Below are 25,630 nucleotides of genomic sequence, written 5' to 3'. Positions count from 1 at the left end.
ACCCCCCGTCAACACTCGTTTCAACACACCCCAAAGCAGCCAGTGGAAAAGGACGGAGGGCAGGTGGCAGGTTTATTTGGAAAGATGAAAATGGGATGAATACCAGAGGTTAAGAGGTGCGAGGGGATAGAATTGAGCTGGGGGGAGGGGTCGCTGCTGGGGGGGTTGCGTAAAATCCTTCAAAGGTGACGTTAGGGTCGCCGCTCGCTCAGGGTCCCATCTGATGTGGTTTGACCAACGCAGTGACTGTCATGAGAACCGCTTTGGAGCTAATTGCTTGAACCCGGGTCATAAATCCTGCTGAAATTTAAATGGACGTGGTTCTGGCCCTTTTCTGCTGAATGCACTCCCCCCGTCCTGCTCAGCTGTTCATCAAAAAGACCCTCGTGACCAGCACAGACAACAGCTTTTGTTCAACTAGCTTTGACCTTCGCTTCATGTTAAGGCCCAAGATATTTTGCAGCTTCATCATGACGATGAAGACTTCCGCTGATGGCCGCTGCATGTTTTCCATCTCAGCATTGATGAACACACGATCGAATGATGAAATCATTTGCTCTCAACAATCTGTCAGCCGACGCAGTTCAATGGCCGTATTCGCAGGCGTAGTAATACTGTACTTGCGACATCATATCTGCAGCTGAGAGTGATTTCGCCCAACATTTGCTCAACTCTTATCTCAATTAATTTTTCTGTTTGGTTCTTATTCCACAAACGCAATATTAATTCAAGTATAGTGTTTTGTTTTGTTGTTACATTTTGTTTATTTATGTATTTTTTAGAATTTTCTTTAAGAAATATATACGTACATTTTGGACTTAGCTGTTAGCACATCTTCGTCAAAGTTCAGAGGTTCTGGGTTTGACTCACACCTTTCAAAAATGTACAAAGTATGTGCTCTAAATATATTAGATTTTTTCATAATACATTTCTCAATGCATGTATAAAAGATCTAGTGTACAACAACGCACCCCCCCCCCAACCCCCCAGGCGCTCTTGCATAAAAACTTGCATGACTTTTTTTTTTTTTAACCCTATTTTATAAAATTTATGAAGGCTTAAACAAAAGAGAAATGTGAGAAAATGTAAATGCCTTGATGATAAAAATGTATAAACTTGTGGTGAGGGGTTTTAGAGCTTTAAAATATTTATAACAAATAAAGCTAACTACTTGGCAGATTTAATTTATTGCAGGTATTTTTTTTTTAACCCTATCCCCAGTGGAAAGCGTGGAAATGCTTTTTTTTTGCAGGGATGGAGAATAAGGAAAATCTACGTATAATAGATCGCCAGTGAAATGCATTGGGGGAAAAAAATTTGAACCCAAAAATGGGGGATTGACCCCCAACCCCAAAAAAAAGAAAAAAACCCAACAAAAATTACTGAAAAAAATATTTAAAAGAAAATCTGCAAGAATATGGGTGTCCACTGTAGAAGACAAAACATGTATATAATCCCCCCCCCAAAAAAAATAAAAAAATAAAAAAATAAATAAATAAAATTCAATACAATATTGGAGCTTAGCTTACATTAGATACACTGGCATGTTTAAATTTTTCCTTGTTTTATTTTCCTTGCAAACTCTACAAGTCTGCCTTTGTATTGTCAATAAAGTTTAAATGTGTCCAGATAGAAATTCTTTCTTTTTCCTTCATTTTCTTAGCTATTCTTTAGCATGGTCTCCTTGTTCCAGTTCTGTCATCGTTGACAATTAAAAGTTGAAAATTATATGCGTGCTCTGAAGTTAAAGGTGCTGGCTCTGTTTCATTCGTGTTTCATATTTTTTTGGTCTGCTCGTTTGATTCTCAGTTTTGCAAGTCAATGTGTTTTAATGAGGCGCAAATAACACGTTTTATAGCCTTATAGTGTGATGCAAAAAAAAAAAAAGTCCCGTGCGTCGAGTAATATTTGACGGCGATCAAACGGGGTTTGGCTTGTTTCCACTTGTCCGACGATTTTGTCTGCGAGGGGAGCACGGCGGATTAAACACCCACAACATCCGTTCCTAAGATCACACATTCCAGCCTTAAACACTGCTTTTGCTTCCCTCCTCCTAGCCGTTAGGAAAACATATCTGCTTACACAAGTAATTAGGTGAGAGGGCCCCCGTGCCTCGCATCTTCCATTACGACCAAAATGTGCTACGTGCGTATTTGAAATAAATAAACACGAGTCAAAAGCTGGCAAATTGGGCCAAGTCCGCTGTCTGTTCCTTGAGTCCGCAAATGTCTTTTCCTTTCCTGGATGCTTTTATTGCAGGAGCGCCAGTGTTTTTCTCGCCATGGCAACCGCATAACAGCAGAGCCCAGCTCAGCTCTGACTCAACAAACAGAACTCCACAAAAAAAAAAAAAAAAAAAATTCAAAGCCAGGGATTTCTCACTCAGCCCCGTACTGTATACGTATACGGATCGTCTCGGAAAAAGGTGGTGACGGTGACGCCACTGCGCAGGAATGTTGATGAATTTGGGGGCTCGTACAGTATGTGCTGTATGTGACATAGGGCAGTGTGGTCCTAAACAAAACAAAACCAAACCAAACAAAACATTTATACTGAGTACCAAAAATTAACTTTTGAATTTGAAGTACCATCATGACCAACATTAAGCGTAGTAGGCTAAGTGGTCATCAGAAACTACATGGATTTTATATAAATTATGAATGTTTGGATATTAACACTGCTTAAATGTAGAAGAAAAAAATCAATGTTTAATTTATTCCATGACCACGTTGGTAACTCAAAGCAGTTAAATTTTCCCCATTGAATTGAATGGATTTTCTTTGAAAATTGGAAAGCTATATATTTTTTTGAATTATTAGAATTATTTAATTAGTTTATTTTATTTAAAATACATCAGTTTATTTTTTAGTTAATTAAATTAATTAATTAAAATTGTGTAAGTTATATAAATTACTTAGAAAATAATCTAAACTAATATAATTAAAATTATATATATGTGCTGTATGTTTAGCTTCAATTCAATGACCATTGTGCTGCTCCTTCTGTTGTGTGCGCCTTGGCCACTTGGGGCAGTAGAATGTAGACATAGAGACACACACAAAGAAGAGTTTCACAAGTGACTACGCTGTTGTTCTAAATGTAAAATGTTTAACTCACTTTATGTTTAGTTTGGCATTAACAGCTTTTGGAGGCTCATTTTTTAATAAATCTTCACTATCTACCAAACTGCTGTTTGACAAACAGCAACTTCACAACAATATACCACTAGTGTTTAGTTCGGCACTTTTTTTTTTTTTTGAGCCACTGACATAGGGCGTTGGACAGACTCGTTGCTCAGGTGCTGCGTGGGTTCAGCCTGACACATTCGGTGCAGTTGGCCAGGCGGCATGTGAGCCCGGTCGGGGAGATGGGCGCGTTCAAAAACGACAGCAGGTTCTGAATAAATAGACCGGACGCTTACGTAAAAGTCTGCCACTCGTGGTCTCGCCGGGCTGAGCTGTCAGGACGTGAGCCAGCAAAAGGTGAAGGCAGGCCAGGGGATTAGTGTCACCGGCCTGTGGGTAAGGTCTCGACTGCGTACCGCATAGCTCGCCCTTGAGGACTGACCCTTGCATAAATGCATCGAAAGAGGCAATATGGAAAAGTGCCCGTGGTGGGGAGTCACATTTTGAAGGTCTTGGTGGGGGATTTCCCATCGGGACCAGTTGAGACCAGCACTGATCTGCTATTCTTTAGTTTCATTAATGTGATCACGGCTCACCAGTTTTCTGAAGCTGAGTCGTGAAGAAAACTGGTGAGCGGTGATTGGTCGTTACATGAGCCCTTTAGGCACTGTGATGTCATTTGCAGTGGACATAAAGTGGCAAAATGGCCGTCCCCTGAGATGGATAATTCTTTTCTTGGTCTTGGTGTTGTCTTGAGCGCAACAAATTGGCCGATTTGAAAACGAGATGGCAAAAACGTAATTAACCATTATAGTAGTAGTTGCGGTATACAAAAAGCTACGTCGTCAACTAATCGCTTCAACCTCTACAGATGTACAATAAGAGTTATACAAATTTCTTTATGAGTGCAGCCCGGTGGTAATCCGGGTACGATAAACGGCCATCTTCTAGTGGGTTGGTATAAATATATTGACATTTCTGCTTTAAGTGAATATTTTTTTATTAACATTTGAAATAGTCAGTGACTTTAATATTTTATTTGTTATGGGCAACACAATTATTTTGTTTAAGTAATTAATTTGTAAAGTCTGACTTTGCAACTCAATGGTTTTTCCTTTGCAGTGTTTGCTTTCTTTGTGAATGATCGTTCGCGAAGTGCACCCAGTTTGTCGATTTGTGATTGACAGAAAAGGTAGGGGTGGGACTTGGACACAGTAGAGGTTAGTAAAGCGAGATGTGCTTTTGGTCACGCGAGAGGACGTGGGGAAGACTTTTTTTTTTTTTTTTAATAACGTTCCTAAATTTTATTGTTGATTCGAGGAAACGCTTTTTCGATGTCTAACAAGAAGATTTTTTTTATTATTTTTTTGGACGTGAGGAAGACTCGAACTGTTTGCGGTCGAGAAAGACGTCGGGACTCTCGCGAGAGGAAGAGGAGAGGGAGGAAGAGGAGAGATGCGCGCGGCGGAAGGACGGAAAAAAAAACTAGAGAGAACGAGAGAGGAAAAAAGTGGACCGAGACGGAAAGTGGACTAGACAACTAGTAAACTATTTTGAACGGAGGCTTGGCGAGGTTCGGTGGATGTGACGGGGACGGCGTAGACGGAGCTCGGCAAGGCGGACGTCGCTGCTTGCTCACTCGCAGCTAGGCTAAGCTACGACGGTGCCGCCATTTCCTCGGACTTTGGCGACCAACGCTCTTAACTCCTTCAACGTGGTTGCAACGCTCTCAACTCCTTCAAGTTGGTTGCAACGCTCTCAAAGTCAAGGTATTGCAACGCCCTCAACTTCAACGATTAGTGCAACGCTCCCAAGTCGTCTACGCTTGGTGCGACGCACTCAAGCCCGAACAGGCCTGCAAAACGCATTTTCTTTATTTTCTGCGCTTCGTGAGCTCCGAAGCAGTAAGTACAGTGTGTGTTTACGCGTGTGGGCCCACTCCGTAAAGAAGAAAAAAAACAAAACAAGACATTGTAAATTTGAATACTAATTTTCTGAGCGTTTATAAGTGGTGTTCCTTGTTTGAATTGTTCTAAAGTGCATTTTCGAGGTGATTTAGAAGAGAAACTAACTGAAGGTATATTGATTTGAGGTGTGTATGGCATGTACGCTTTAAAAATTGAAATCCTTATTTAAGAAGGCATCCTAATTTGAGAAGTGGTACCGTTGGTTTATGCTATTCTTTTGATATTATTTTATTTTTCATTAAATACGGCCATTGTTTCGCCTGAACGTTAATACTCTCTGGATCTCGTATTTAAACCTTGTATTCTCTTTTATTAGAATTGTTGGTATTATCTAATTTAGGTGCACCTGCGTGGTATCCACCTTATAGTAAACGAACCCAAGCACCCGCCGTGACACGGGTGCTACATAAGTTTTTGTGGATGATACTGGATGACCAACATGTTCATTTATCATGACTACTCGTACAGAGTCTGAGTCATTTTTCCATTCATGAACGGTTGGGAATGGATGAATGGAAAAGTGCAACCTTAAAATTTCAGCTTTAAAAATCACACTGGCTTGTTACCATGGTGACCCAGATTGCTTACTTTAGTGCTCTTAACATTGGTGGACCAGCCAGGACCATTCCATGTTGTGTGTTACTGTTCCGCTTGTGCGTGTTTTTATTCCATTGCCTTTCGCTTGACGCAAAATAACTTTGGCTACCAAGTGAATTATTAATAAAAGAACCACTAATATGCACTACAAAGGCCTATGTGGGGTGTGTCTTTCCACATGCCAGGAAATCATTGGAAACCATCGGTCAGAGGCAGCAGAAAAAACACATTTATACATTTCTCACAATCAAAATATCAACTTACAGCCATCATATTCAATTGGGAGGTCTTGTGAGCTGTAGTTCATATTTGTATGAAAAACACTTGTAGACCATAAATATAAAACAGCAAATGAAAAACAGTAAGAAGGGTGGTAATTGAGCGTATCTTCTTGGACTGTGTGAGCACGTATTATTACGCCACTATGCAAACTATTTCATCGCGCACTGTTTGAAACCTCCAAATGTCATAAAAACAGTCAATATTTGTATGAAAAACACTTCTAGGTCATAAATATGAAGCAATCAAATGAAAAACAAAGTACCGCAGTAACGATGCATGCCTTCTTGTGCCTTGTGAGTACGTAATCCTTTCGCCGGGTGACGTTCATAACCTCGAAATGTCAGCAGTGTTTTAGTTCAATTTGAATTCATTGTGCTGCTCTTTCTGGTGTGCACCATGACCACCAGGGGGCAGTATAGTAAATGTAGATTTGTTGAGGAAACACAGAAGAAGACTGCTGAAGTAGTCATTTTTCGTGATTTAGTAGTTCTCAAAGTGTGGTACTAGTTATGGGAATGTTTCATATGTTTTAGGGGTGTGAATTGCCTAGTACCTGACGATTCGATTCGTATCACGATTCACAGGTCACGATTCGATTCGATACCGATTAATCCCGATACGAATTTATAAGTCGATTGTTGCGATTTTTTTCATTCAAATTTAGAAAATACTAATCAGTAAGCTTGTAGAGTGTAAGATTTATATGAAAATGTATTATTTATTAATCTGAAATTTCAGTCTTATAGAGGTTGTAATCTGTTTCATGTTTGAACAGCATTAAAATAAAATATTAAGGCTTAATGTTCCGTTCATATAACATTCTTCCATGCTCAAGGTGTGAATCCTAAAAAAACCCAAAAAAAAACGATTCTGCCGATTATTGAATCGATTCGAGAATCGCGCGATGTAGTATCGCGATATATCGCCGACTCGATTTTTTTAACACCCCTAATATGTTTATTGTGCTTTTTATTCTCCACACTTTTTTTTGCCATGTAACAACTCCCACATAATACTTCCGATTTACACTGTTCAAATTTCAACTTGCTTAAAAAATTCACGCCTTCCGGGGTGTATATTATACATATACATATGTTATACAGTAGACTGACCTCTGCATGCTCACGGTTTGGCATGCACGGATTAACCCATGTGTGATATTTTTTTTTCACGAGAATTTTAGGAAGGGAGGCCAACCTGAATTTTTTTGTAATAAATGCTTAAATGCGTTAAACAAAAAAAAAAAAATCATTCAGTTCATTTATAATCGGTGTCAATATTAAGCAGATTTTCACTATTTGATGGCAGGTCCGGTCACTATCCTGCATGAGGGTCCACTGTAGGATAAAATATACTTTTTAGGCATAAAACACTTGTACCTAGTATTGTGCCATTGCATTTTAACATTGGTACTTTGACCGCTAAGTATTTCTTAGGTGATACTTGGTGTAAAAAAATTAGAGAATTAGTCCTAGAGGATAAAAGAAAATGGTTGAGTATTGCTATATACTCAGTCTGCATGTCTTGCTATAGTTTGTACATTAACAACCGCAAAATCAATGCTTGTTTTAGCAAGATAATGTAGCGTATTATGTGTTAGCATTAAGCTAGCAGATCTTTAGAAGGCAATTTCATAAGGTTTTGCAACCATTTTACAGTAAACTTCAACTTCGTGTGGCAACAAACAGCTTGAAGAAAGCACTTTTGCTCAGAAGTCAAGAAAACAAATCTGAATTTGTGTCTAGCAAAAAAAAAAAAAAAAAAAGTGTGAAAAGGCAGCAGTTGTTATGACAATTTGACTCTCGCCTATGCTAATCTCGGGCACTTTTTAAACCACCAGTGATGCTTTTAACCAAAATCGGCTTTTCAAATTCATGCCACACATGCACACACACGCACGCACACAGAACTTCGCCGCCCTCCCACCACCACCTGCCCTTGAATCATGCTAATCACTTCGCATAAGAGCAGAGGATTCTGTTTTTGCTGCCTCCTCATTGGCCCGCTGACAGCCTTTCTTGTCCTGACTCGTTGTGGTGCTAAAAAGAAAACAAGGGGCCACTCAAGTGAAACTCAAGACAACAACGCGCCCGTGTCCACGTCTCAGCTGCCGGGCCGAGCAGCTGTGAGCGCGGGGGCCCTCGTGCAAAGGCGCACGGCGAGACCAAATGACTCGCACCGTTTGCCGCCCCCTGCAAGATGGCCGCCGAGGCTTTTCCGCGCGCCTTCTCCCTCGCTTTCTTCCTCGTAGCAGAGGAGTATGCCACAGGGAGGGGAGGCCCAACACAGGAACTCAATAATAACTTTCAGCAGTCTAGCCAGGAGGCTGGAAGCCCAGACTGCGGCTGTTCCCTCGTGCTCGCCTCCCTCCCTCTGCACATCCCCGACGCTCCTCCTCCCCCGTAAACCCCCCTCCTCATCCTCCCCCGTCCTGGCCTGTGTCTGCTCCACAGGACTGATGCATTCTGCAGACAGGCTTTTAAAGAGACACAGGCCCACATTTTTATCCTCTGATTCAATGCAGTGGAAGGAACCGCGGAGCACCGGCGAGGCCCTTGCAGAGGAAGAGCCTTTTTTTTTTCTTTCTCTCATTTTGAAATTTCACCTCATTTTCTCCAAATGTGAGTGAATAAACAGACTGAGAGTGTGCTTGGGGAGTCTCTCAGTGGACGCTGGCACCTTTGATGGCTTTCTTTTCAAAGTCATAACAATGTCAAGTGCGAGTGGTGGTCTGCTTTAATTCCAGTAAATCCCCACAATAAGAATGTAGCACATATGTGCACATGCTGCCCGGCTGTAGGTCGCATTGTGCACGCGACATTGAGATGTCCGTTTTAGGCCGGCGACAACTCCTGCTGGGTTAATTCGCTGCAACCCATGAAGCCAAATGCTTTGTTCCCTGTGTGTAAAAAGCTGGTGAAAAACAGTGGTGCCTTGACTTAAATGTTTAAGTTGTTCTGTGGCCAAGCTTGTAACTCAATTTACCTGTATAATGGACCCCACATTTTGGGGAGCCAACCTCCATTTTGTGTGGAAAATGCTTATTGTTGGCATCTATGCTTATTTTTTTTAGTTTAAAGAAATTAATGTATGAAGGCACAAAATTGTGCTGTCACGATTGATCTGTCGATTTTATCAACTAATCCCATTAATTTCAATTTTGCATTATAGTGTACAGTATTAGAAAAGAACCCCCCCCCCACCCCCCCCTTAATTAATATTTAGTAACCAGTGATTGGTGTTTATTTCATACTTCGTGTCCGTATAGTGTCTAAAAAAAAAAGGGGGGTTGATGTTGTACTGTTACCACTTCGGTCATTGTTTTCCAAAGTAAAAACAGATGCAGTTTGCAAATGTCTTATTGATTAAACACCGAAGATAATCAGTATTCTTTCATGAAGGACTAGAGAAATCAATGAACAATTACTTTTGATATATTAAATGAGAGCATTTTGACAATTAAAAAAAATAAATAAAAATGCCTCCAAACAATTACTCGATTATTAAAATAGTTGTCGATAGGGGTGTGAATTGCCTAGTACCTGACGATTCGATTCGTATCACGATTCACAGGTCACGATTCGATTCGATACCGATTAATCCCGATACGAATTTATAAGTCGATTGTTGCGATTTTTTTCATTCAAATTTAGAAAATACTAATCAGTAAGCTTGTAGAGTGTAAGATTTATATGAAAATGTATTATTTATTTATCTGAAATTTCAGTCTTATAGAGGTTGTAATCTGTTTCATGTTTGAACAGCATTAAAATAAAATATTAAGGCTTAATGTTCCGTTCATATAACATTCTTCCATGCTCAAGGTGTGAATCCTAAAAAAAATAAAATAAAAAAAATATTGAATCGATTCGAGAATCGCGCGATGTGGTATCGCGATATATCGCCGAATCGTTTTTTTTTTTTTAAACACCCCTAGTTGTCGATTAATTTATTAATTTCGACAGCTGGCGGCACTCAAAATATTATTTTTTCTTTGCGGAGTAGTTTCATGACTCAAATAACTTCATTTGAGGAGCAACTTTCTAATTTTGTGTGGCAATTTTAAAGACTTAAAAATAAAATACTTTTAATAACCTTATAGGCCAGTCCTCCTGGCTGACGTACATAACAAAATTTAATTTATTTCCGGTTTTGTTTAGTTTTAGTTTTTCTCTCCAGAGTCCAGACACATTTGCCTCCTACTTTGCTGTTCAAAGTTGGATGTTCTCCGCTCTGTGAAACGTGTACCGTATGACCGAAGAACTTCCGGTGCTAAACATGCTAGCCATGTCAATCTTAGGTTAGCTTAGCAATTAGCACGCCTTCTCCCTTCATCAGAACGATACTTGTCGGAAATATGGCTTATTCGCTGCCACAGAGGTGACAATTACTAGCGTTGGAGCGACTCCGCAACAAGTTTAAGCATGCTAGTAGCCAACCGATGCTCATTGCTAGCTAGCTGCTGTGGCGTAAATAGCACTGAGCTTCCCTTGACCTCCAACTACAGATATAGGTGACGTCAAAGTGTGGTTAAAGACCTTGAAAATTCAGCGCTCTGAATGCTATAAAAAATGTCTAGAGTGTTTAAATAATGTTGCGGATTTAACTTATTGCTGGTGGTATACTTCCCTCGCACCCCTCTATGAATTTGATGAGCACGTGGAGCCGCATGCCACGCCGAGGAAACCATTAAAAATTTAATAGAGTTGAGTGACACAGAAACCTACAAGGGCGTGCCTGCCAAACACGCTCTCATTCTTCTGCTGTCAGCACTTTTTCTTCTCCCCACACATGAGCAGCCGAGGGTCTCGCAAAGCCCAAACTCGCGCCGGCGGCCAAAGGACGACGCTTACGTGACTCATTCATACCGCAAACAGCGACTTTTTATTACTCATTAATGCTTTAAAGCCCGAAGCGATGTCCCCGTTCTCTTCTTTGACGCATAAATCAATACCTGAGGTCACACTTTTAACGCCAACGTGGGTGTTCTAAATATTGAGAGTGGAATTTGAAGGGTGAAGTTTTAAGTGTTAAGGGAGCGGTCGCCGTTTTAGTTATGGTCCCATCATTACTGGCCAAAATCCTTCTTATTCTGGCTGTGGATCAAGTGCGACCATTTTGCATTTGTTCGTCAGATTGTATTACGATCACATACCCACACAAGCCCCTGTTCAAATGCTATTTTTTTGTGAGATAAAATTAAACCAGTATTGACAATACCAATAATTTCAAAACTGTATCCACCATTAATGTGACCAATAACCTCAATTTTACTACACTCAATTCAAATTTGGCAGCAAGCGAGAGAATCCCCAAAGAAGTGTTTGTGTGCGTTACCCCTGGAAATGGCTGTAAAATGTCACATTGGCACACTGAAAGAACATTTTGTGATTTCACCAATTAAAGCCGTCTAAATCATGTTGATGTTCCGCTGGCTGGCAATAGGGTGGACCAGCCAGGACGCCGCTCCAGTTGTGTAGTTTGTTAAAGTGTGACCAATGGAAATGGGCACACTGAAAAGGAGGAATATTTAGTGATTTCAACTAAAGTCTTGTAAATCATGTTGACGGTCCAGTGGCTGGTAATAAGGTGGACCAACCGGGATGCCGCATTGGTGCTGAGTCAACTGTTGTTTCAGGATATGAAGCTACAAATCATTCATTAAAACTGCCAAAACCCAAACTCTTCTCTTCTCTTGTGAATTCCAATATTTCCTTTCAATAATAATATACATGTTTGAAGATAATTGCTGAAAACATGAGCAAAAGACTGAGAATTCTGGTTTTCACCATTTCAACTTTCAGTGGCTAAAACGGCACGCTGGGATACACTTGAACGTTCACCTTTCGGCATGAGTTTTACCCCTCCCCAACCAGATAAAAACTCGAGTGCCTTGATTCATACCAGTGGTTATCCAATGTATTAGCGACTTATTTAGTTATTATTACCAGCACTTTTCTACAGCTAGCATTAGCTGGCTAGCTTCATCTAGACCCGAGCAATTCATCTTCTACATGCTACAATTTACAGAGTAGCTCTGTGTCACTATTTAAATTCACAAGCACGGAGATGACTCCGCGGGCGTGCTCGCCGCATGTCTGCGAGCTGAGAGGAGCCCCAGAAGATTGTTACTACGCAAGCTAGCTGCTAGCTAGCTCCTCTTGGCGAGAAAGTGTGAGCATAAAAACATTGCTAGATGAAGAATCCATGTTTCAGCAGTCGAAATGAAGCTTCAAACTCGTTTATACACCCTTCCAGCTGACGTCACCGTTTAGCTCCTGCTGCGCCTCCCGGAGGGCAAGCCTCCCATAACAAATGAATGTAGAGAGCTTGATTTTCGGCGAGCGTTTTCGCTAAAAGGTGGGAAATATGTCAAGTGTCACAAAAAACTTTGCGAGTAGGACACTACATTACTGCGACTCAATTGAATCAGTCGTTTGGCGACGCTAGCTACAAAAAAATGTAGTTTGTTGGAGGGAAAAGTGCACGTTTACAACACATTCCTCAGCAGAGATCAAGCCCAAGTTAAAGTGTTGTGTTCATCGTGTTAAATCTTTAACTTTTTGTTCAAGATTACTTTAATACTTATGCAAAGCAGTTGCGTCGTAGTTTGGTGCTAGCCATTGTGCTCGTCTTTCACTCGTTACTGTCTTCCGCCTGATTTAGAATCAATGCCGGCAGCCAAAAGAATGAAATCATCTCTCTTTGAGCTATTAGAGCATCCGTAAGTTCACCATAGCGTTGTTTGCTGATTTATCAACTGTATGACCTATTTTCTAGGTCACACTGATTGTTTTCTAATTCCCTCGCATTGACTTAAACGTGACATCACACTGGAAGGATATACTGTATACCTGCTGATTTTTTTTTTTTTTTTTTTAATTCATTCATTCATATTCTGAAGTGCTGTAACACGAGTCAAATTTAAAAGACAAACTATTTATTTTCTATATACAAGGATTCTGAAAATGTCCATGTTACTTAAAATATTGCCTGTACAGTTGTGTAAGGTTTTATGGTGGTGACTCTGTAATGGATTAATTCAATTTACATGACTTCCTATTGGGGGAAAAAAAAATCATTCAAATTACAAAGAAATCTGAGGTCTGCCAGTTTCCTGGATCAGAATCTGTTCTGTATTTCTTGTGTGAATTTGTGTGAATTCCACTCTGACGCACACAGCAGAGCAATTTTGAGGCCAAGGATAATGTTTTCAAATGAGTCTCTTTGCTGGAAAAATAACAGTTTGGGAGGTACGAGTACACGGCAGTGGCCATATGTGTGCCGTGTAGTAACAAGGTTAGAATGATTGACACGGCTCCAGAATCTTCACGTATCCACGTCGCCGCGGAGGGGCGAACCGGGTTAACGCGTCTCAGCTGCAGCACAACAAAAGATGAAATCTCTCCGGGAGGTATCCGTGCCAGAGTTAGCAAAGTGGACCTCTGCAATGATAACCTCATTCTGGAAAAGCTATAAACCCACTCACATCCAGTCTCACAAGCACCGGCCCACTCCATCGGCCTCTTCAAACCCGGACGAGAAATGTTCCGGCAGGACACGGGCGAGACTCTCGGGGGTGGGAAATGAAGAAGATGAGCCCTTGAAAGTCTGGCGTTTTCACGGCTTCCTCTTAATGCCACTTTGTGGCAAACAAGAAGCCACCTGACTAATCGGGCTGGATGTGAGGGCTTGTCGTACAAAAAACAAATGAGTGTTCGCTAGCCTGTGGCGTGCCGGGTTGCTTTGGAGAACGTGACGCATAGCCAAATAACACCAAGCCATTGAATCATCATCAGTGTTTACGCAGCCACATAATTCAGCACCATCTGCACCACTCATCTTCAGTGCGGCATTACATGGGGAAGCTGAAAAGTCAAATCTTCTTGACATCTTTTCACAAATGTTCACAAGCCCTACATTGTTTTTATACAAGTTCTGGGAAAATAAAAAGGGAAAAAAAACCTTCAATTGATACCAAGGGGCATTTTAATATTGGAAAGTCCCAGACCGCTCCAGTTTTAAATGCATTTCCATGGCAAGATATGTCGTTGCGAAGGGTTTTTAGTGAAGAGCTGTCCGGGGAAAACAATAATGACGTTCAATTGATGTCATAGTGAGTCATGGTGTGGAACAAAAAATAGTGGCTCTTCACCAAAATGTTGTGTCCTTCCTTGGCCCTCACAAATTTGCATGAAAATCAATTTTTTTCGCACTGTATCTGTCTTACTATTTGCTGTTTCATACTAACAACCATTTTCCCTGTTGAAATGGGGGGGGTGAATTGCCTAGTACCTGGCGATTCGATCCGTATCACGATTCATAGGTCACGATTCGATTCGATACCGATTAATCCCGATATGAGTTTACAAGTCGATTGTTGTGACTTTTTACTCAAATTTAGAAAATACCATTCAGGAAACTTGTACATGCACACTAAGATTTGTATGAAAATGAAATTTTTTATTGATCTGAATCTTCAGTCAGTGAGCCACTGTATTTAACAAACGGGTTGTAATCTTTTTCATGTGTGAACAGCATTGAAACAAAATATTAAGGCTTAATTTTCCATTAATATAACATTCTTCCATGTTGACGGTGTGAAAGTTCGACATTTTGTTGAATATTTTTCCATCAAAAAAGGATGTTAAAAAATCGATGCGGCTGCCTATTGAACCGATTCGAGAATTGCGTGCTGTTGTATCGCGATATATTGCCAAATCGATTTTTTTTAACACCCCTAGACTATGCCATTAATTTTTTCTAGCATTAAAACTTGAATTTGCGTGTTCCTAATTTATTTTCTGCTCCGTCTTTCAAGCCCGTACCACTAAGACGGCGAACATTTGCAAGTGTTTGCAAAGGTAGCAGATGTTGATTTCTCGTCAGGGTTCATTCAAGGTCGCTACATTTGCTAAACGTTCACTAAACGTTTTAATGGTTTTTGTTTGAAAATATTAAAAATGTCTTTGCTACAAAGAATACAAAAAAAAAACTCTTGCTGTACGTCTGGTATTAGAACTCGGACCCACACCCCAAATCCCCATATGCCCATTCGCTATTCGTGTTGACATAAAACGAGTTCTTAATCAACTCAAATGGGTTACTTCTTGTAATTTTGCTGACAAACACATCCTAGTTTAACAAATAAAAAGTCTAACTTTCTCTAAATGGTAAATGGGGTGCACTTTGATAGCGCCATATGTTGTCCAAATCGCTTTCCATTCACTTTTTTGAACAGGTAACTTTAGCATACACGGGCGTGTTGACACACAAAGTCGCGTCATCCTATGGAAAGGTTTTCATTTTTTAAAAAGTTTAAAGTAACTTACTATAACCTCTAGGATCACCACCCTGGTCGATGGTACAACATAGGATGCCTTCTTGCTTTTCGTGAAGTTTTAAATCCATCTGTGTTCTGTCGTACCAGCTAGCTAGCACTAAGCTAACATTGCAGCGTCCGTCTCTCTGCTCCACCAGATTACTATAAATGACTGGAAAACAAGTGATTTTGACAGATGTAGTGGTTCACATAGCTGATGTGGCTCTATTTGCTGTTCACAAGTCATCTAGGAGCGACTACAGCCTCTACAATGACCTTGAAGAGGCTCCGTGGTATAGAAAATGAATGTATGCTTGACCCAGAAACCAAAAATGTAGCAAAACCGCAATGTACCATGCGCTTTTTCTGTAGTGAGTCTCATTAAACCCTCCTGGCCATTCTTATTCCCTGCAGCATCTCAGAGATCTTCTTCTTCTCCCTTGCCCTCGAACTTTGACCTCGCCGTCCCCTCCTTCACCTTACAAGGCAGATGCCAGCAGGAGGAGGTTGGTGGGGGGGAAAGGCAATGAACTTCTGACCTGTCATTCAGATTGCAGAGGAAGCTTTGCAGCTCGGGGGCAACCAGAGTCCACCATCCACTCTGGCTCTCCTCACCCTGCCATCCCATAAACCGCCTGTAGTAAAAAAAAAAAAAAAAAAAAAAAAAAAGAGCCCTCTTGCTGCCCCGTTTTTATGGCTGCCAGATGGTGGGGAGGCCTCCTTGCCTCTGGACTTGCCTCTCTCTAGTCTAGTAAACCTCAGAGATGTGAAAAAAAGGGTTATTTATGGAAAGACTCCAAACAAAACATACAAACATCCAACAATCCAACGCTATCAGTGAAAGAGCCCGCCCCCCTTTTTTTTATTTTTATTTTTACGAGAGGACGCGCACCCCTGCGACCAAGCGGCGTTGTCCAGATGTAGCGCCTCCACCCAGGTACAAACCTCCCTCCTCCTCCTGTGTGAATAGCTTTTATTTGCCTGGCCTGGGCGTGAGTGCAAGACTTTGGCAGGGTCTACAATTTCTCCCCAAACAAACAAGAGCCGTCTACATTCCCGTCCAAGCTCGGACCGCACCGCCGACGTCTGGCTCGCGGCTCCTGCGTTTTCCGACTTCACCTTATGCAAACACTCTCAGGAGCACTCCGCCTTTGGGAGAAAAGGGAACAAATCCTCTCCTCTCTCCTCGACTTTTCCTTCTCTGACCAGCCAGTGTTGAGCAAACCAGCCCCAAATATTTTCACTCGCTTGTCACTTGTGTAGGAGTCGCAGCCTTTTGGCGGCCGGCTCGGACCGAGGCCAAGGTCCTTGCGGAGTTGGGTGGGAACGGGGTTAAAAGGACAGATTGCTTGCCTTGTTATTTAAAATAATAATAATAATAATAATAATAATAAAATGTTTTTTTTGTGTGTGGAAAAGTTAGTTGGCGTTGTCACTTTTGAAAGAAACAGTTGGAGTGTATATTGGTTTAAAGTTTGTTCTCAGTGCATTACTGCATACTTGTTGTTTATTAGATTTGTCATAGCTTAACAAACTTAGCTTTAAATGTTGTTTTAAAAAAAAAACAAAAAGTTGCAATTTCTTCATTTGTTACATTTGTACAAAATATGCCTGCCCAAGCCAGCTTTGCTTCCTCACCTCGCATGCCCTTTTCCTCCCCAACTCTCCCTCTCCTTTATGCGGTCTAGCGGTCAGAATCCAGGCCCATTTAATGCCCCCCACCCGCAATTCCATATGACCTCCAGGCAACCCCTCCTGGCGTGGCTGTGTGAGCTGTGAGAAAACCTGACTGTGCGGCTTATTAGTGTGGTAAACTTTTACTGTCCTCCTAGCCAGTCTCTGCATGGCTTTCGCTGTTTGAGGCCTTGGTCTGTGGGAGTCCTTCAGGCTAGTCATTAGGCCAGGAGGTTACTAATGGGGGTTTGTACATTGATGTTTCAACATCAATGTCACTATAGTAGTCATATGGATGCGTGTTTTGTTTAGCCGTCGTTCTGCTTTATTTGGTCGTTTTTTACATCCCGTTGAGGTACCGTTGCTAATGGGACTAGCTACCGAGCACTCATTGACTGAGATCCACAAGCCTGTATTGTTTTACAAGAAGGACTATTAGTGCGGACAGGTGATCTGCCAAATGGTTAGCCTTATAGCATAATTCCATCCATCCATCCATTTTCTTGACCGCTTATTCCTCACAAGGGTCGCGGGGGGTGCTGGCGCCTATCTCAGCTGGCTCTGGGCAGTAGGCGGGGGACACCCTGGACTGGTTGCCATCCAATCGCAGTATAGCATAATTGCCACGTTGATTTTAAATTAATGTCATAATATTAAAAAAATATATATATACCAATGTGCTTGCTTAGAATGTTGTTTTTTGACTGTTTAACTTCTTAGTTAATCCGCAAAGGTTCAAACGAGGGAACTGGAATTTTCTCGTTTACTGAATTTGTTGTTCTGAAAGATAAAAATAATACTTAAGGCAATTATGCTATTAGTCTAACGATGAGAGTGTGCGTGTTCGGCTTAACATTACATTAGTGCTTGATTTCATTTCAAAATTCCGATTCAGGATTTTTTTTTAAATGATCTTGAAATGTGATTACGCTGCTTCACAACCTCTTAAAAAAAACACTACTTTTACTAATTTCCTATTAGATATTTTATTGAGTACATTATTTGACTCAGTGGTACAAAAGATAGATCTATCGATACTTTAAAATAAAAATAACTTGTTCTCTTTACTTACATTGAAAGTTAACACTAGTTCACTTACCACCTAATTAGCAATTAGCTTCCATCACTGCCACTAACAGCGATCCGGACCTTTCTCTACATCATCATGAGAAGTTTACTTTTATTTATTTATTTTTTTACTTTGAGAAGTTTCGACTGGCGTCAAGCCCACGAGGAGCCTCGTCTGTCTGATTGACCTCGACTGGAATCTTCCATCAAGTGGACCGGCTAGCAAACCTAGCTACTCCTCTGCTAACATGGCGCCATAGAAGGACAAAGAGCAGGACCATCTTAGGGTGGTATAGAATGAGAACAAACATTCATAAGTACTTGCAGTTTGACTATATAACAATACAAAAATGACAGCAGAAAAAGATACGCCAGTCAGGGTAACGGATTAAACCATAGCACTGGTTTCCTGGAACAATGTAGACAAGAGTGGGGCCTGGAGGGGGGGAGCTTGTCTGCGCTACGTTTCCTCCCGCGCGGCACAAAAGTAGTTGTGGGCAGCCGAGCAAAAGTGCAGCCTCAGCGCTTTCCTCCATACTCTCCAGTTTCAATCCAAGACGAGCGAGAACAAAGGCGGATGAGCGAAGCTGCCGCAGAGGTAATGAGGAAGGAGGCACGCCGCGCAGGAGCGTGCGTCCTCGATAGACGAAGCGAGTCTGTCCTTTTGGAGGATGCCGCCACGCACTCTGACCCATGCACCCCCCCCACCCTCCTTCTGCTTCCTTCTTTCTACCTCCCGCCAAATGGAAACCACAGCGTGGCTGGAATGCACATGTTCAAGACAGGAAAAGTCAGCCGCCGCATACTGATGGCTCGCAGAGTTTTTGTATAGAAAAACAATGAAGTAATATGACGCTAATGATGATGTTAATAATGCAGTTAAGGGCTTAGCCAGAATGGACAAATTAGAGTCCACAGTGGACTTAGCAGGCATGTTTTGGAATGTGGGACAATGGCTGACAGTGGAACCTAGGGCGTTTTTCTTAGTTTTGGCTTAAATCCATCCGTGTTCTGTCGTACCAGCTAGCTAGCTAAGCTAACCTGTTTTTTTATTTGTTTATCTGCTAACAGTGAAGTAACGACAAAGGCAATGCCTAGATGAACTTTATGCTCATTAACCAGCTAAACATTCCCATATGCACACAAAAAATTCAGGGTTCTTGTCGCAAGCGCCACACAGGAAGAACATGCTAATCGCTAGTCCAACGTGTGTGCTTTTAGTCCAACATAGCGACAACGAAAGCAAACAATGGAGCCAATTTGGAAATGAGAGAGGAACTGTGGCGCAGAATAGTGGAAACGTGCACGATTTATTGCTGAACGAGAATCCTAATTAAAACTGCCGACACGCCCTTTTTCCCGAGAGCCCGCATGGAAGCCAAAACGTTGCGGCACGTCCAGCTCACAGCACTTACAAAATGTATGCATCGGTTCCGCGTCTGATGCACTGTGACATGCCCGAACCCCAAACGTCTTGAGAGACGTATCGCCAAGAGGCTTTTTTTTTTCTTTTTTGGCAGCCTGTAAGAAGCCGTGTGTCAGTGCTGCTCCATGCCAGCCCCACCCCATTAAGAGCCAAGCCTGCACATCATGTGTTTCCATTTTACTGATAGGGTGGAAATGACCTCAACGCTGTAAAAGATGACAAGGGTGCTTGTGCTGTTCACCAGATGTGTGTGCAGAGGGGGGAGAAAAAAACCATTCGCCTGAAGAATTTCTCGGGCGGTGACTGAGGGTTCAAGTTGAGCTCCAGAAGGTTGCTGGAGTATGTCAGCGGCACCTCGTGGGGAGGGGTTGGAGGGGGGGGGGGGGGGGGGGGTGTTCCCGCACCTGCTGTGGCCACAAAAGCCACTTCCTCCCACTGATCCAGATTTTTGGTTACGGCGACAAAAGGCAGAGAAATTAGGGAGCGGCGTTGATGATGGGGCGGCTAATCTCTTTGGAGCGACTCATTATGTTGCGGCGGCGTGTACAGTGTTGCAGCTGGAAGGGAGGTAGGGCGGGGGGGGTATCTTTGTGAGGATGACGCAGCCAACAATGCCCTTTTATCACCTCTGGAATCATTCATACATTCCATATAGGACACATTTTTGGATTTGATTTAAATGCCACACTCAGCAGGCAATTTATGTTCTTGAACATATTTACAGTATGTAACAGACACATTTTTAATAGTGATATACTCAACAGACACATTAGGGTCACCTGCCCAGTCTTCACTTCATGATCCGCATTACTGCACTTTTTATTACTTTAATAACTACATTAAATGTATATTTACATTTACTGTAAATAGCTTTCTTTCCTACACCTACACACACTAAAATACCCATTACATTGAAGTTTTTTGACAATAATAGCAGTGGCACAAACAACTTTTTGTTGTTATTTTTTATAAATACAATTTGCTAAACTCCTCCCTCGACATTCGTCATAGTGAATGTGAGACACTGCATCTTATAATAGTCTGGTCATTATGGGATAACGGCTTAGGCGCGCTCTATTTTGGGCCACCACTGTCTGTGTGTGCGCGCGTGTGTGGCTATGCAGGCAGATGCGTGCCACAAACGGGCAATCCCATTGACAATTAAACCTGCCAAAAAAAAGACTTGATGCGAGGAACCGTGACGACACGCCTCAAAGATTTGTCATAGGCGTCCAAAGCTGCATTACTGCAATTTTGCTGACTTCGTGGATTATTTTGTCTAGTAGGCCTTACTTCTGTTTATTTCTATTGTGCAAGGTGGCTGGTCAAACAGGTGAGATCATCACAATCATATGCTCGACTGTGACCACTGACCTAGTGAGCTGTGGGCTTTTTTGACTGAGTAATTTCTGGTTATTTTGTTTATTTTAAGTCGTTTATTTCAATTGGGCAAACGGGCTGATATAAAAAATAACAGGACAGATTGGATTAATTGCAACCTACCCGTGCATTTAACCCCCATGGTCCCATAGACTTTTTTTTCCTTCTTTTTTTTCCTTTTTTTTCTTTTTTTTGCATTATTGCGGATCATATTATTTCTACTGTGCAGAGTGGTGGTAATCATGAATAATTGTCAAGAGTAGTGATCGCATTATCGTATGACATGCTCAAAATTTATGCGCACAAATTCACGCATGCATAACTAGCACATAATCAGATGACATATTTATATAACAATGCATTTACTACCTTTTCTTTTTCTTTTTTTTCTTTTTTAAAAGGGTTATTTGTAGTTGTTTTGTTTATTTCTATTATGCGATGTGGTTGTTCTGAATAACTGGCCAATGGAGTGATTATATTAATTGTCAGTTGTCACATTGCCTGTGAGTTAAGTGTGCCATGGACTGTTTTGACTGTGTGTGGATTATTTCAAGTTGTCGTGTTTATTTCTATTGTGCAATGTGCCAGTTATATTTATAGCTTGCTAGTGGAGTAGTCACATTAATTCTGATAGTACATTGACTGTGTGACCAAAGCTGCCATGAGCTTCTTTTGACTGTGGATTATTTCGAGTCGTATTTAATTCTGTTGTAACAAGATGCCACTTATCAGCAGCACGGTCTGTTTCGGCAGCTAGCACGAGTCAGGCCAGGAAAAAGCGAGGGAGACGCTACACCTGACCCCATGATACAGTGATAAAGAGTGAGCATGGCAGATCCCGGGGTGACTGTTTTATACCCAAAGCGTCACTCCAGCTGAGTGTGTTGAATTCATTTGATACGGGCACCTGCTGACAATGCCGCATGGCTCCATCTCTGCGAGGAAGCATGTCGAGCTCATGTGAGGTTCGCAGATTGTTCAACAACTATCCCCGCCTTTTGTTAGTCACCCACCCCACGCCACCCAAATAAATAAACAGAAAAACAAACAAACACGCCAAACCAGGTTGGTTTACAGTTGGTGAGAAGACGGCATCCTCAAAGGAGATGTGTGTAATGGCATAGCTGAAAATGTGGATCCAACTTGTTTCATCACAAGCATCCATCCATCCATCCATCCATCTTCTATACAGCTTTTCTTCATTAGGGTTACGGGTGGGCTGGAGTGTATGCCAGGTGACAGGTTCACTGAACCAACATGCATGTTTTTTTAATGTGGGAGGAAGCCGGGGCCCTCAGTAGAAACCCACACAAACACGGGGCGAACAGGCAAACTACACACAAGAAGGCCGCAACAATGATTAGAGCCCAGAACCTCCGAACTGAGAGACAGACATGCTAACCACTTATTTTCTGTGTGGCCTACTTACATAGTTTGGTGACTGTTTGAAAAAGAATTCTATTCTATTCTATTCTATTCTATTCTATTCTATTCTATTCTATTCTATTCTATTCTATTCTGTTCTGTTCTATTCTGTTCTTGTATGTATAATAAAACATTGGCCAACACAATCCAGCAGCTTGCGAACAAAGTAGCTATCCTTCTACATGTTCTAAAATTAGCTATCAAAGCTAAATGTAAATACTTTAGAAATCATATATTTCTTCCGTTAGCAATATAAAGGTATGAAATAAAGGTCAACATTATGTATATACCTACAGTGTCTATTGACCAAATTAGTTAGATAGCTTGCTAATTATCCGAGTAGTTGCCTATAGAAGTTCCATTTCCATCCATCCATTATCTTTCAGTCCTCACATTTGATGGACAATTATCATACATTATATTTTTGCTCTGTTGGTAATATAGAGGGATTAACTGAAGGTCAACTATATGTATTTAATTTACCTATACAGCAATCATCAAACTAGCTAGCAGGAGTGACTTACTAGCTAACTAGCCAACTAGCTCTCTATAAAAGCTACATTTATGTGCAATTGTTGTGTTCTGTTGGTATGTAGGTGAACGACTTGAAGGTTAATATTATCTATTTATCTAGCAATCAGCTAACTAGCTGGTGAGCTTACTGGCCAACTGGCTCGTTAGCAAAGCTACATTCATGCGCTTTTTTGTGTGTTTTTTTTAGTGGGCTTACGAGCTCACTAGTTATTGTGCTTACAAGCTGACTAGCTTGCTATCAAAGCTACATTTAAATGTCCTTTTTGTGTTCTGTTGGTAATGTCGATGAATTTCAGGTCAATTTTATCAGTCTATGTATAGCCATCAGCTAACTAACTGACCAAGCTACATTTAAGAACTTTTTAAAACATTTTCTCAGTTATAGAAGGGATGTATTGAATGAACGCTGTTTAGAAAATTAAAAATACAACTTTAAAAGTACAATGTGTGAGGTTAGAACATGCAATGAACCACATAAATCGTGACCTATGTGGCAGCATTAAAAATTAAGTGTATGTTTCTGGGCATGTAAATGTTTTCCAGCTTTCCATAGCCGTCCAACCGTCCTCGGTATGTAGGCCAGTGTGAGTGGAGGTAGAGAATGTAGTCGAAAGCAGTGTGAGGGGGAGTGCGGTACAGTTGGAGGAGAGCCCATGCAGGTCCGCTGTACGGGCTGGCCCGCGCGAGTGCGTATGTCCTCCAGGGTCGACCCCATGTCAAATGGAGGAGGTGAACGGTCTTGTTGATGGAGAGGCGAGCTTTATGCAGAGCCGTGCCGCAGGGAAAAGGCTGCGTGATGCGGCGTGGACGAGCAGCAGAAGGAGGAGAGCGCCAAGGTCTCTCAGCTGTGAGAGGTCCGTGCAGTGTGAGGTCTGTGCATACTAGAGTAGAGTACAGTACGGTACATGTGTGTGCCACCGTGCGCTCCGCTGCGCTCTCGGAGAGAGCCAGCAAGTTCTTATTTAGCACAGCTCTGCTTAGCAACCACAGCCGCCCTCCAATCACCACCAGCCGACTACAAACCGCCATGACTTCAGTCCGACAACGCTTACCTGCCCACACGCACAAACCCACGTACGCATGCATGCGCACACACACAGCCAGTCTGCACATCAAACTATTTCTCCAGACACTGCGTTCTTGCAAGTACTACCACGCTATGCACAATTTATTTTGTGTGATTTTGCTCATAAACTAGGAATGCATGGAAGTAGATGACCTCAATGTACCCCACAGAGGCATCCAAATGTAGTTTGAAAGCAGTCAATCAAGTTCCAGTGACAAAAATAATTTTGTTCATATTAGACACAATGATTTGGCAGATAAGGCACTAATCTGTTTTAAATAGCTGGTCACTTGTTGCTAGGCAGGTTTAATGGTGCAATCATTAAGCCATTTGTGGTTCAAATCCCAAATTAAAAAAAAATTGAAGTGGAAAAAGTTCCGTTCATGAATCTGTCCCACACTGAAATGTAGTCATACGCGTTGATTTCCAAGTACAAAATTATGGTCTATTGTTGCTAGGCAGAATTCGTGGTGTACAATAATTTGTTGAACAAAGCCCAATTGATCAACTTTATGATCACACTCAGGACACAAAATTCATTCCAGTAGGCCATTAATCCAGTCACTACTCTTATAAATCATATATTGGTGGGGCACTTACTTCCATAGTCTGCAAACCAGATAACTATACTTCAGTTTCGAGTGAGGCGCTGCATCCCTCCGCCCCGAATGCAGAATCGTCACTGCGCCCTACACACCCTACAGTGGAAGTCTGGTTTCATCGCGTTCCAAACCGTACCGCGTCAAAGAAAGCTTGAACCAGACCAACTGTTTGAAACATGGCTTTTGCTTTATTTTTACGTTAGTTGATGCACGTCCTCCTAACTGGGGGAGAGCCTTAATAGTTGCTGTAGGACATCATAATACTCAAAACTAATTATGCATATCCTAAATAACAGGGGAGTCGTGCAATGCGAACCCTCAAAAGACCCCCCCCCCTCAACCCACAGACACACAGCACACACACAGATCTTGGCACCGGTTGCGAAGTGCAGCGCGACCCCGCTGGTGATGGGAGCCATCAAAACAGGAGGCACAAACAAGATTTGGACCAAAAGCTGTCTGAACACAGAGCAGTCTGTTTGCTTTTAGCTGCGTGAGCTAATCCTCCTCCCTAGCCCAGCTTTGGAGGTGGTCGGTAGGCGGATTGGAGGCAGGAGCGGCATGCCGGTTTGTCATATGGCACCAGCAGGGCCCGCTTCTGCTCCGATGTGGTCCAACATTGGTGGAGCTTTAAGAGGGCGCAGCGTTTCAATGAAACGCATATGTACACAGTCCGTCTTGTTTGCTGTTTTTAACCTCCAGCGTTAAAGGTAGAGTCAGTGATCCTAAGCGCCATTTAGTGGTTAAATAATAATTGCATAAATGTTTTTTTTATTTTTTTTTTATATATATAATCGTAGGTCTAGGAATCGCTCATTATTTTACCTGTTGCCTTTTTTTTACTAGCTTCTCCGCCGACTAACACCTGTTAGCTGCTCGTTAGCTGCACCGGCTTGGTTTTTCGTCGTCGCTCGCCAGGCTTCACACCAGCTGACAAGTCGTCGCTCGCCGAGATGCTCGCAAAACAAGAATTGGTGGTAGGCTTGCAATGTATGGTCTCTCTGAGCCATCATAGTCTGAATGCATACATTTCTGCTGCATTCTATGCTATAGCGAGATCTAACTAAGATACGGCTAATTCCTGGTTCACTGATCACAGATTATGGGGATACATTCCAAGCCTCCTTCCCTATAAAAGGTGAAAATCCAGGATATAGAAAGA

At 41.8% G+C, this 25,630-nt stretch overlaps 1 protein-coding gene and 1 long non-coding RNA gene across 3 annotated transcripts in view; one reads left to right on the top strand and one right to left on the bottom strand.

Moving 5' to 3' along the window:
* The window catches only part of LOC144024171 (ski oncogene-like), a 51,161-nt gene that overhangs the window by 15,755 nt on the left and 9,776 nt on the right, over nucleotides 1–25,630 (bottom strand). The window lies entirely within an intron of this gene.
* LOC144024177 (uncharacterized) overlaps nucleotides 4,396–25,630 on the top strand; it is a 28,601-nt gene continuing 7,366 nt past the window's right edge. Inside the window, exon 1 of the long non-coding RNA XR_013284699.1 lies at nucleotides 4,396–5,029. This is a non-coding gene — a long non-coding RNA (uncharacterized LOC144024177). The remainder of the gene's footprint in view (nucleotides 5,030–25,630) is intronic.

Source organism: Festucalex cinctus, chromosome 8, assembly GCF_051991245.1.
Source record: "Festucalex cinctus isolate MCC-2025b chromosome 8, RoL_Fcin_1.0, whole genome shotgun sequence".
Classification (NCBI taxonomy): Eukaryota; Metazoa; Chordata; class Actinopteri; order Syngnathiformes; family Syngnathidae; genus Festucalex; species Festucalex cinctus.
The sequence above is the reverse complement of the archived record's forward strand: the minus strand, read 5'-3'. Positions and strand labels throughout refer to the sequence as shown.